The 13,198-nt window shown below is 38.4% G+C and overlaps 1 protein-coding gene across 1 annotated transcript in view; it reads left to right on the top strand.

Annotated features, from left to right (window-relative positions):
- The window catches only part of ARHGAP15 (Rho GTPase activating protein 15), a 488,720-nt gene that overhangs the window by 435,911 nt on the left and 39,611 nt on the right, over positions 1-13,198 (top strand). The window lies entirely within an intron of this gene.

The following is a 13,198-nucleotide window of genomic DNA, read 5'->3' as shown; positions in this document are numbered from 1 at the left end:
GTCTGTGCACCAGCATTGATCTGTGGCATGCCAGCAACCAGTCCGTGCAAACAAGTGAAGCCCTATCTGCAGCATGCAAAACCACGTCCCCTCCAGTCTGTGGAAAAACCTCTCTCCACAGAACTGGCCTCTAGTGCCCAAAAGATTGGGGCCACTCAGGGTGAAATCAACTTGCCTTCGCTACTTGGTTCACAAATGTGAGCGCAGGCATGTGTGCATGCGCAGGAGCATAAAAACGGGGCATGATGACGTCTGGGCAAGGTGGGTGGAGCCTCCCGCCAGCACCACTACCAGTTTCGCCTGAACCAGATAGAACTGGCTGAATTGCACCACTGGGGTCACTGTTACAGACCACATTTGGCTCTATTTTGACCTAGACATTCCTGGACAAAATAAGATAAGCTATGATTTTAGCTACAGTATTACAGCATGTGTCTTTCCAAGCATGCTTAGTATAAGTGACAGGACTGCTGCAGTGGTGGGTTTTCAAAAAAATTTTAGAACCTATTCTGTAGGTGTGATCTGTTTTGTGGGAATGGCTCGGCAGTCATGTGACTGGGGTGGGAGTTGCTTGGCGTTGTGTGACTGGGTGGGCATGGCCAGTTGGAAATGTGGTGAAAACTCACCTAACAACTCTCCTTGCTTAGCACCAAATTTTGGGCTCAATTCTGAGCATAAGTTCTCTTTCTTATCTTTCTTTCTTCTTATTCTTTCTTTCTTTATCTTTCTTTCTTCGTCTTTCTTTCTTTCTTTCTTTACCCCTTCCTTCCTTCTTTCCTTCTTGTGTCTCTCTCCCCCACTTATTTCTTTCTTTCTCTTCCTTCCTTCCTTCTTTCCTTATCTCTCTCTCCTCTCCCAACTTTCTTTCTTTCTCTTTCTCATTCTTTCTTTCTCTGCTCATATCACACACACCATTTACCTCAAGAGAAGGGAAGGACTCCTGCCTTGGGAATTGGGTTGGACTAGATTACCTCCATGTTCCCTTACATCCCTCTATGTTCTCAGTCCCATTTAATCACAAACAGCCCCATTCACTTTAAAGTTAGTTGCAAACTCCACTCACCCTGTGCGCACCCTGATCCCAACCAAGGAGGCAAACTGTGGGGCGGGGGAAAGGGAGGAGTCTGTGGCACCATGTCTCTTGATCTTCTTCCCCGCCTCAGTTCTGTGGGCAAGATCTGATGGTGGCGGCAGCAGTGGCAGTGGCGGCGGGGGAGTCGGCCCGCTGCCCGCTGAGCAGTGAGACCCACAGCTAGCCCAGGAGCAGTAGCCACCGCCAGCTGCCCCGTACCGCCATTGCCAGAGGCTGGGCACATAGAGGGGGCATGGTGGCAGTGAGGGCAGCTGAGTGGGGGCATGCTTTGGTGGGCACTGAGGGAAGGAATGAATGAAGGAGGCTGCAGGCTCATTTGCCCTTGCTATGCAACCTCCTTTCATTCTCTGCTGCCCGAATGAGTGAAGTAGGCAGACAGAGAATGAAAGGCAGTCACATAGCTGAGGCAAAGGAACCAGCAGCTTCTTCCTTCACAGGTCAGGCAAATGGGGGGGGTTTCTTGCACACCTTAGGAGAAAGAAAGAAGGCTTGTGAGAAAGTCCCCCTGCCTCTCAGAGGCGGGGCAATTGGTGAGCCAGCCAATCAGTGAGTGGCAGGCGGAAAAGATGGTGCGGACGGGCAGGGCAAGCAATCAAGCGATGACCGGACAGGTGAGGGAAAGCGAGCGAGGGGGGCAGACAGGAGGGAGTGTTCTGGTACTTGCCACCAGACAACGGGTTCCAAAAGGTACGCTAAATTTCACGAACTGGTTCTAGCATACCGGTGTGAACCGGCGGAAACCCACCCCTGGTCTGATGCTACATTACTAATTCTAATTCAGTTAAAGTCTACACACTTGACTAAAAAGTAAATGGGTTGTGCAGTAAGGCAGGTTAGGGGGAAACAACCCAGCTTTCTTGCATACCTAGCTAATAAAAAAAAGTGGGTGCTTTTACATTACAAAATCAGCGTGGCTGGTTTGGGTGAAATTTGGCTTTGCTTTGTTTTGAAAACTGTATTATAGTGAAATGAGACTTGACTATCTGTGCTTTTAGCAAAGTAACCCCATTTCTCCCTGGGATGAGTTTAATGGATGAGTTTGCCTTGCTATTCATCTCTCCTCTGCTTGTATCTTCCCCCCAGTGTGAGTAGCTGATAAACCCAAGAACTTCAGCCTGTAATTTAGATATTATAGGAAACCAACATTTCTCATTCATTTTTATACTCCGGAAAAAGAAAATCTGGTTGACAGGAATTGTGCAGCGTTCACTAACCTACTTGCTGCATTCTGAGAATTCGGAATGACTGTGATTGATTGTGAAATATAATATTGGCCTGTCGCATAAGGGGGCCCATATTTTCTCTCACAAAGGAGTGTGCATTTTTATTTTTGTTGTTCAGATCCAAATGATTCTCTTAAAAAAAGCAATTGCTTCTTTTGATTCTTCTCTCTTTATTTCTCCTTTCTTCATTGTTCATAACTGGAATGAGAAATGAAGCTTTCTCTCCCCTTCCTTCCCCTCCCCCCCAAAAAAGAAATGACTGGCTGTGTTCATTTTATAAGATTTATGTTCTGTTGTGTGTGAGACAGAATAAGTGAGAGACAGTGTTGTGTGTGTGTGTGTGTGGTGTGTGTGTGTTTGTGTGTGCGTGCTTGCACGGGTGTGCACAAGCTAAGTCCTCAGGTGGAACTGTGGCTCCTAAGCTTTTGCTTTCGGAGCTGTTATTCTGGAAGGGAATGGAGGCAGCTGTGTTTACAGCTCAAGTTTTGGCATACATTTACCAGAATCTATTATTCATATCATTCAGTATCAGGAGAGATCTCAGGCCACCTGTCTATCTGACAAATTCACCCTTTTGTGAGCTTTCTGTTCATAGCAAATTATGTTCACATTGATGAATTGAGTTTTTATGAGCATTGCTAACTAACATTCTCACAGAAGGCCAGGGGCAATAGACTGCAAGTGTTTCTGGTCCACAAGTAAATGTTAAAACAGGAAAAAAAAATCCTGCCAGTATTTAAAGACAATTTGCCATGAAGGAATAGTTAAAATATTTGGCAGTGACTTCGTGTTTATAAATTCAAAGCTGTCCATAAATTATTGCAAATACTCGGCTTATAACAAACAAAAACAGGGTAGAATACTCGCTTTCCACAGTTTAAAATATGATTTAAAAGGAAGACTAATGCTTTATCGTAAAACTTTCTTACAGACCCATATATTAAGTGAACTATCTGATACAGTCTGCTTTTTCAGTATCAATTTAAAATATATTAAGATGTATCACAATATAGCATGTACATTTTTAAAAAGGATGAAGAAAGCATTGTTATCCTCCAGAGGAAAAATATTCTCCCCACACTTCAAAAAATATGCAAGAAGTTATTTTTGCAACAGGAGGAGATATTTATGATTAGGATCAATTCTGATCCCAGTCTCCGAATATCTAGGAATATTTTACAGATCTTTTGGACAAAATATCACTAAAAATGCTCAGGGTTTTTTTAAAAAAATGTTAGTTCCAACTAACCCAGTCAGAATGTAGGACTCAAACTTTTGCCATCTGATTAGTGGGGCATCTTCGGAAACAAGCCATTCATGAGAACTAGGAGTTTACATTTCTGATTCAATGAAATTCCCTTCTAAGCTCATGTCACATGCTACAGGATGTAATGGTAAGGTTAGACTAATGATTAGGTTAGAAAAATGGTGATGTAAATGACAACATGTTGCACACTTTGGAATATTATGCTATAATATTGTGCCTAAGCAATGCTGCATTAAATTGGGTACATATTACAGAAGAAAATTATTTTCTGCTGGTTGTTCTACTTTTAATGTTGATTATAATAATCTAGCTTCCAAGCATTGTTCCGATGTCCAGTGTTGAATTTCCAGGCAATTGTTTGCAGTGTTATTTCTGCTGGTCTCTTTTGAAAACCGTGAATTTCTGTAGGAAGGTTTCTTAACTGTATATATATGTATATATATTATATATATATATATATATATATATATATTATATATTAGATATATATATATATATTATATATATATATATATATATATAGTTTCTTAACTATATATATGTGTAGGTTGTGATGTGTATGTGTATGTGTATGTGTATGTGTATGTGTATGTGTATGTGTATGTGTATGTGTATGTGTATGTGTATGTATGTATGTATGTATGTATGTATGCATGCATGCATGCATCTGCACAGGCTCCACTTTATCTGAAGCTGTATGCTATCAGGATTCTGGGTGGAGGGTTCAAAGCTCTCTCTAGGAGCACCAGTGTCATAGACACAACATCTGAACTACAGCTATTCATCCCCCAGCTCATAATATTAAGATTAACCACTTACTGATTGCCAGAATAGAGCTAAAAGTATCTGAGCTCATTTGTCATATTGCAGCTATGTTCTCATTGTAAATTTGTGTTAAGGAGGAAGCAACAGGAAAACTGCATCTAATAACATATACTATCTGAAAATATTTGGCAAGACATGATTATTCTGACATTAAGAAAAATACAATTGTCATTTCTCTGCACTTTCACCTTTTACACAATCTGGTCTTCTCTACATTTGTCCTTTCCCAGACCTCTGCTCAAATTCTCTTTTCTCACATTTTAAGGGCTTATATTTTTATTGAATTACACACACATGGAGGCATTACTTGTAGGAGCGCCTATTGAAATAAAACTTAATATATAAAAGAGTACCTTTGGGTTTTTGACTCCGATTAGATCCACTTATTCTTAAATCGCTATTCGATTAGAATAATCGGGATAGAATCAAAGTAGTTATAGATCTCTGACAAAGACATCTTCATTAATTTATATATGGAAGGAAATCAAGATAATTAAACAAAAAATAATTAAAACATAAAAATTCAGCCGCACTCAAGGCTAAGAATTTTGCAGAAGCTAATTAGAACACTATAAACAAAATTGTTTGGAAGAAAGCTTCACTTAGGAAAAATTGGGGGGTCTTTTTCAAGAAATAGATGCAGACTAGTTTTTGGTTGCACATTTAAATTTACCTCAACATTTTAAAACCAGTTGGGAATCATATGAAGAGTGGATATACAGCTTTGAAATGGACGAGAACATATTTCCCAGGCCTATACTTCTTCATTGGCTGCTTTTTAGAATATGTGGAAATTTATGCTTTTACAGGCAGGCATCAGTATGTTTAATTCTTAATCCTGAACAAAGGTTTCCAAGTAGAAACATGAATTGCCCTCATGAAAAGACACTAAAGTCCTTTTCCATCCATTGCTCACTTTTCTAAGCATCTGGAGTTAATGTCCCTGGTTTCCGAGTTTCTCAAGTCACCCAATATAACATAGATATTTCTCATCACCCAAAATAGGCATATCTTGAAATTTAAGCATGAGAAGAATTTTGTTTATAGAGTGCAGGTCTATAAAAGAACCTCTAAATCTCTAGTAACATTACTTTATTCTCGGGGGTGGGGGGAGAAGAATTCTTCCAGAATGGGCATTTGACATAATACAGGAAGTGATGGGGCTGCATTTAGAGGGGGGGGGGGCAAAGTCTAGAAATAAAAAAGATACAGCAATGGTGGCCCACATTAGGCCATTGTTTGATCCAAAGCAATGACAGCAAAACAGGAAGATACTTCCTCCCGCTTGAATTAATTCAGAAATTAGTTTGTAGTAAACTTTCAAAACCTGATATTTTGTCCTGTCTTAGTAAAATGAGGTGTATTTCAAATGGACTATACCCTGATTCCTTGTATTTGGATATGCAAGAAGCAAACTGCTAAATTCACATTTCATCCAGAGAGAGTATATACTGTAAGTAAATGGGAATAGCTTAAGTGCTCTGAGATGTAGGCACCTTGCTAACTAGCATGGCAAACAAAAGTGCTTGAAAGTTGGACACTCACACTAGTGTGTTCTATTTTCACTTCATCCATGTGCTTGGCATCTTCAACAGTGTCAAAAAAAAATTATAAAAGTGTTGATTAGCTGCCCAAAGAGCATGATGTATGCATTATAATTAAAGAAGGTAAATTTGGCTAATTGTCATTTCTATATAGTAGCACTGCACTAAGATACATTTTAACATCTATAAATAATTGATAATTTTTTTCTTCATCTTCCTTCCTAGTTTCATAAAACTAATGACTTTGTAAATGCTACTCACTTCAAAATACTCCGATGCTCCCATGAAAATTAAACTAGCGGCATAACCTTAGCAAATAAGGAAACTTTTTTTTTTAATCTTGCTTTTTGTTGTAGACGAAGAAAGGGAATTAACAAAACTCTGATTCTGGGAAATCCACATGGGAATCAGAAAGGGATGTCAGCCATGCAGGGCATTAATAGTAAGGACTTGTAACTTTTAAAGTTCCAAAGAGCAAAAAAAAAAAAAAAAGTGATCCATCTCATCAAAACTCTGGAAAACGGTCAAGTGGTGTTATTGTTCCACATTAAACAGGATCAGGCTCTGGATAAGAGAAGCCTACATGAACACACAGTGCTAGAACAAGAAAGAGTCCTGATAAGCATTAAGTATTTTTTTTGGTACTTATCAAATGACTGCATGCATAATCCCCTGAATCAAGTTAGTGGCAGACTCAAAATTCTTCAAAAATGGAGTGTTTGGGTATCACTTATAGCTGCTTGTTTAATATGATTATAATACCTTGCTGTTTCCTTGAAATGGAGGATTTATCCAAGGAACAGTACAATCACTTGCTGAGGTCTCTGTGATTTTTACAAATCCACAACCTGCCAGACTACAGTGTTATCACAGTAGGACTTACTTCTTAATTTTAGTGCAACTAAATACATTCCCAGAGGTGCTGGAGGGGGGGGTGTATTATAATTTCCCTATTCATCTGGTTTAGAATATAACATTTGTAAAATGCAAAGTGTATATTTGTTCATAATTTCAATATGGTGGTAGCATTTGTAATGTCTATACAGAGGCTTACATATGCTTCTTCTCTGCTTTTTTTAAAGTAGGTCTGTTTCTTTGACCTTTTCTCTCATTTTAACCCTACTGATATGTCACCCATGGCAACCTTAAACCGATTTTAATAGAGTCTATCCTATTATTCATTAAATTGAGGTGCAAGAGCACTTAGACCAGGGAAATTTGCATTCTGCAAATGGGGATTTGATGAGCAAAAATGCTAAGATATATGTTGTATAACATGCCCTATTTTGCTAGCAAATAAACAGTTCTTGAAATTGATAAACTTCAGAATATTTTATCCTCAAATGTTTGTACATAAATGATTAAAATGCATTAGCAATTCTGCTTTTAAAAATACATGGGGAAAACAACACAGTTGTGTTGCTTAAATTTGTAATTAACAAATTTATTACTAATTCTGTTCAGTTCTTTAATATGTTGCATTCCTGAAGAAGAACATTAATACACAATGGCAGAAAGAAGCTAATTTTAAGACTTTGGAGAAATGAATGTCTTTTAATGCTGTGTGTTTCTCTTATCTACATGCCACATTATTGTAATAAGTACATTCAGGAATAATTTCTTTTCAAATATTTTTACAAATCTTGCTCTTATTTGCATGCAAGTAAGTTGTCAGCTTAAATCTTTGAAATGCAAAATATATCTCATTTCTATATTTCATCAAGGAGCCTTTCATGTTTAATAAATTACAACTTAGATCCTCCAAGACTTTGTTTTCATTAACTAAAAGCAAAAGGATACATTTAAAATCTTAATCACAACCTGCAAGGGTATTTGCATGTTGCTGATATTTGTCTTGATGGAACTTTTACTATTTGCAAACTAATTGGGAGAGCAAGGTTACACCAATAATTTCTGCAGACAATAAATGTTTCTAGGTTGTAAGCCTTTACATTGTGTCAGGTTCCTTATGTTTGTGGAAACCTGAAGTGGATGGAAGAAACACATTCACACAGAGATTTAAAGATCTCTGCTTTAAAGAGATCATCCAGGAAAAGGACAATGGTTAAGTGATTTCAGAGACTACAAAGAATACCTGAATTCATTTGTAGAAATATGGGATGCTATATTAAGAACCTAAGCAAAAAGAAGGCAAATCCATCCCTACCCTACACATGATACTCAATAACAGTAGGAATCAGGAGCATCTGTCTCTGGTATGACCTGACCTTCAGTTAAGCTAAACATAGTAGCTCATCTTCAGAAGGCCACTGGTTTCTTTGTCATAGGATGGGTCATCTCATCTTATCAGAGACAAGGAGCCTGACAGCTGGCAACCGTTTCCTGATCCTGGTGGTCTCTGAGGGCAACAGTAGTATGACGTTAACAAAAAGTTTAAAAAAGCAAACTTTTGCTGACTCAGTGCTCCAAGGCCGCACTTAATCTCTTTTTCTCCATCCCTTTCTAGTCTTGCCAATCAACTTCTTTTTTCACTTTTCTCGAATCGGTTCAAAAATCTGGTAAATGAACATGGGTAGGTAGTTAAACTGATGCAGCCTGCATTGTTGTTTTGCCAGCTAACAGGTTAAATATGGCATCGCTTTAAGTTTCCAATCAATTCATTTTTTTATAGAAAAAATCTCTGAAAGCAGAAAGGGTTGAGGGAGGGTGAGGTAAAAAGAAATAAATCATTGTAGTCTCAGGAACAGTAATCCTTGTTGGATGATTTTGGCTGATTGATATAAATAACATCGTCCTCGCCATCTGTCCGAAGAGGGACCTTTCCAGTTAGTGTTAAGCTGCAACGGCAGAATAATTAATGAATGGTGTCCTTTGTGCTGGTAATAAAGACAAGACAAATTATGTTATAATCCACTGCTGCTCATTTGTCACAGCCAAATAAAATGTCAATAAAAGTGAGGGGGGGCAGTGTTTGTTTAATGGACTGCAAGCTACCTGTGCGTATCATTGACAGACAACTATAGTGTGCGCCCTGGATATAGAAAGCAATGAATTGCATTTTAAAAAATTGGAGGGTTTTGGTTTTTTGAGACAGAGATACATGCAAATCTATTTCTTCCTTGTTTGTGAAGGGAGAAAGGGCAGGGCAGGCCGAGGAAGAACATTTTCACAGCCGTATATTAATGCAAGCTTTAATTATACAGCTATAATACCCATTTGGTTTCCTTTCTTGGGAGGATTGAATTGTGTTACATTGTGTCCTGGAAAATGCAGTGCGCCGGGGCTCTGATGCTACAGATCTGTAAGAATCTGTTTGCATGTCTGTCGTCCTTCCTTGGTTGCTTGCTTTCTTGCTTGGACAAGACAGTTGCTAGGAAAACCAAAGGTTGAACTCATTTGCAGGGATTCAGCCAAGTCCCCATGGGGAATTACCTTTGGTGGAGGGCAGGGCTGCACTTTTCAGAACATGTTCCTGCTGTAAAAAATTCACAAACCTGGCATTCGTACAGGCATCTGTCGCTCGCTCTAATGCCAGTTCATAGTATACATACAAACATCTGCTTCCATGCACAAAGGGAGGCAGAGCGCTTGACAGGTCTGTGTTAGCAGAGTTTGCAATGCCAGTTCTTTATGCAAAAACCCTAATGCTTCCCGTCAAGCCATTAGAAGTGATACAATCAGCCCAGGCCCCATTAAGCCATCAGTGTCCACCTGTGATAAAGATGGCCATTTGTTTTCTTAAAGCCCACTTAATGTCTGCTTAACTCAATTTGTCAGGAAATGTAGAACAATTTCCTCACAGCCTGAAATTTGGTAGTGATTCAAAGTCAAAAGGCCAAGTCTAGTCTTATTCAAATCATATAATAACAGTCTTCAAGTCTAAATCTGCCCTGGGAAAAGCTGTTTATGTAGTTTCCAATAATAATAATAATAATAATAATAATAATAATAATAATAATAATAATAATAATAATAATAATAGATGACAAGAATAAAATATTATCATTTTTACAATTAAAAATTCATATTTTTCTTCATATTATCAGGGCTGTTTTGCTTCTTTTTTAAAAAAGGAGATTTAAAAAAATACTTTAGAGCAGCAACAGCATTTTTCATTCTAATTTATGTCACAGAACTATGCGGACTAGTTATTAGTCATATTTGACCCTGGCTTCCCACCAAAGGGGAATATGTACAGCTATCTAAAAAAAATTATGCATGCATTGCTTCTAAAGAACTGACTTAACTGGTTTACAGAGGTAAATAAATTAAATTTACATGCGCTATTTTTGTAAAACAGAGGCCAGCATCACAGAGACCAGTCCTTCCTCCGTTTCATTTCCAAAGATGACTAGAACTTCTGGGGGGGGAAACATCCTATCTTATTAAATTGGAAGTGTAAAATAATTATTCTGTGCAATTCTTGTTTCAATGTATCAATTAATATCAATTTAATAAATAATACAATAATAACTATCAAACAAGACTAGGCATTGCCTTCCAGACGAAACTAAATGTTTCTCTCTTCTCCTTTAACTCTCTTCCTATTTAACTATTTCCTGAATCCAGTACAGCTTTCAGCTTCTTTAAAAGTTGGCCACGGGAGCCGAAGGAAATCTTACATCCCCATCTTCCCCCACCCACCCACTCAGTTGTTGAATGGGCTTGTCATGCCATCTCATGCCATAAACCGACCCCTTCGTGCCTACAAAACGTATCATTAGTAGTAACAATACTGCTTTTATCTATCCCTTATTTCTACATTAAAACCATCCCTACAAAAACAACCTTTCCCCCCACAACCCTAATTGGGAAAGATTTTATTGCTGGCTACAAAATGTTTGTTTTTTTTTTAATAAAAAAAAGGCACTTGAGGGCAGGCACAAACTATTGTATTTTATTACTGTGTTGGCATTGGAAACAATGGGTATTTTTGTAGGGGGAAAAAAGAAGCAAGCTAGATCCTTGGAAGTCTATCTCGCTGGTCTTTAACTGCTTGTTAGGGAGGTGTGTGATATCCTCGAGTTGTGCATTTGCAGGGAAAATATCCCACTATCCAGATGTTCAAGTCTGTTCTTTCCATGCACAGAAACAATGTACTGTACAGTACTGAATTTGGAGGGGGAGGAGAGGAGAAAGGTGCCAGAGGAAGGCAAGCATTATCTATTTCCTAGTTAAGGTCCCAGAGACCAATCATGAAGCCTGATAACTTTCCCTCAAATGAGCCTTTTAGCAATCTGATGTGGGTGTCTAATTAGCAGGTATGCACATTAGCATCTTCCCGCTTCATTCCCTCCCCCCAAAAAAAAGAAAAGCCAAAAACCAAGTCTCTGTCAAAAGAACAGAGTTGACTCCAGGTATCCCAATCTTAGAAAGGGAATTCCAAGAGATGAAGCTGCTTCTTGGGGCATAATTAAGGTCTGTGTTTTCCTCTTTGCTGTGACTTGCTGCTCCGTATTGCCTATAATGTACAGCACTGTTAAGGGAAAAAAATTGGAGTCCAAGTGACTGGAAAGTTAGGTCTGCTCTGTAGCCCTGTGAGATTGTTGACATCTGCCGTGGTTGGAAAGCTCAGTAAGCAGGAAATGGAGTGTCACTCTGACTGGTAGTTTACCATTATGCTGGCATCCTAATGAACTGTCTGCAGTGCACAGAGCTTCTGGATGGCATCTTAACGCACGACTAGGCAAAAGCACTTCTTTCCTTGTCACTGTCATCCATCTGCCTGCACCCTACTGCAACCAATGGGATGGAACCATGCTACAATGTGCTATAAGCCATTTAGAGTTGCACATTGTATAATCAGCCCCATCAAATATGTAAAAGAATGACAATTATTGGTTGCTATTTTTTCCTCAAATGATAGCACCTGGAGGTTTAGTCAGTGAAGTTTAACTTTTCTAAGTACTCTGAGGATGGAGGGGTGGGAGAATTATTCCATTAATTTCGCATACATATTTGCTAAATGGAACTGAGTTGGAAACTCATTGTCTTAACTCTTGCTAATGGACTGAAAAATAGTTATGAATATTCATGAAAACTGCTTTTTATGAGGCACAATTGATGTGTTACAACATGACAAGTTGCAACCTTTTCCTCTGCCTCCCATTCTTTTTATTTATTTTTAATTTATTTATTTATTTCGGTTTGTCAAGCATGTGAGAAAACAAGTATAAGTATGAATATAACATATAAACATGTAAGTATAAGCATGTGTAAGTATATACATAAGAATGAGTACTAATAAATGGGAACAGTAGGACAGAGATGGTAGGCACGCCTTACCTTATGCACGCAGTCATCAACTTTTGGGGTGATGATTGGGGAGGTAGCATGAAGAAGAAGCAAATGAATTAAAGATGAATGTAACTGAGTTAGGGCATCAAGATAGACTTTTTTTAAAAAAAAAAGTCACCATGTATGTATGCCGATGTCTCTCTTCGTGTAATAGCACTGTGCATATATGTGTCTCTCTGTGTGTAATAGCACTGATACTGCCTGTAAAAAAATGGTTAAAATCAGGACTCTAAAACTTTACCCAGAATTAATAATAGATTAGGTAGCAAATATAATTAGACCTATATTTCTGTTCTTATATGTTTTTACTTATCTGTCTATATGTTTGGTCTATTTCATCAGAGAGAGAAGGAGAGAGAGAGAGAAAAAGCTTATTCCCACTTACAGAGGTCAGCTGGAATAACAAATATGCCTTCTGTTTTAGCAACATTTCCCATAAGGTAAAAAAAAATTGGGAGGAAGGAAGATATTCCAATAGATACATATATATATATCATGCTGGCATAGAATGACCGAAACTGAGTTAGGGCAATAGAGATTGTCTAAATTGGATGTTTTATTTACATCCAAAAGGGCAGAGCATAATTTAGTTTGCCTCAGATTTTTTCACAGACATTAAAACTATAGCAAACAGACCAGCAGGGAAGCTTACACAGCAGCACAGTAGGGGAGCTCGCCGAACGTCTGCCCAACACTATGCCTGGTTGTAGCCAGTATCAGAAGCCTCACATGTTCTCTAGCACTAAAAATTGCAACCTGGCTCGTTCTCTTTTGATTTGATTGGGGAGGCTAATGAGAACGATGGATAGATGAAAGGAAGAATCAAAGGAGTCTCTCAAACAGGATTTCTTTTTCTTTTTGCAGGTAAAATGATAACTGTGAGGTAAAACAATATTAAACAGTGAGAAGAACAGAGCAGGGAGGGAGGGATAAAATCACCTAATACTGTTTGCAATTGCACACTTTGTTAAATGTAAAATAGCACCAC

The sequence above is a fragment of the Thamnophis elegans genome, chromosome 1 (assembly GCF_009769535.1).
Source record: "Thamnophis elegans isolate rThaEle1 chromosome 1, rThaEle1.pri, whole genome shotgun sequence".
Classification (NCBI taxonomy): Eukaryota; Metazoa; Chordata; class Lepidosauria; order Squamata; family Colubridae; genus Thamnophis; species Thamnophis elegans.
This window is presented reverse-complemented; position numbering and strand designations above follow the sequence as displayed.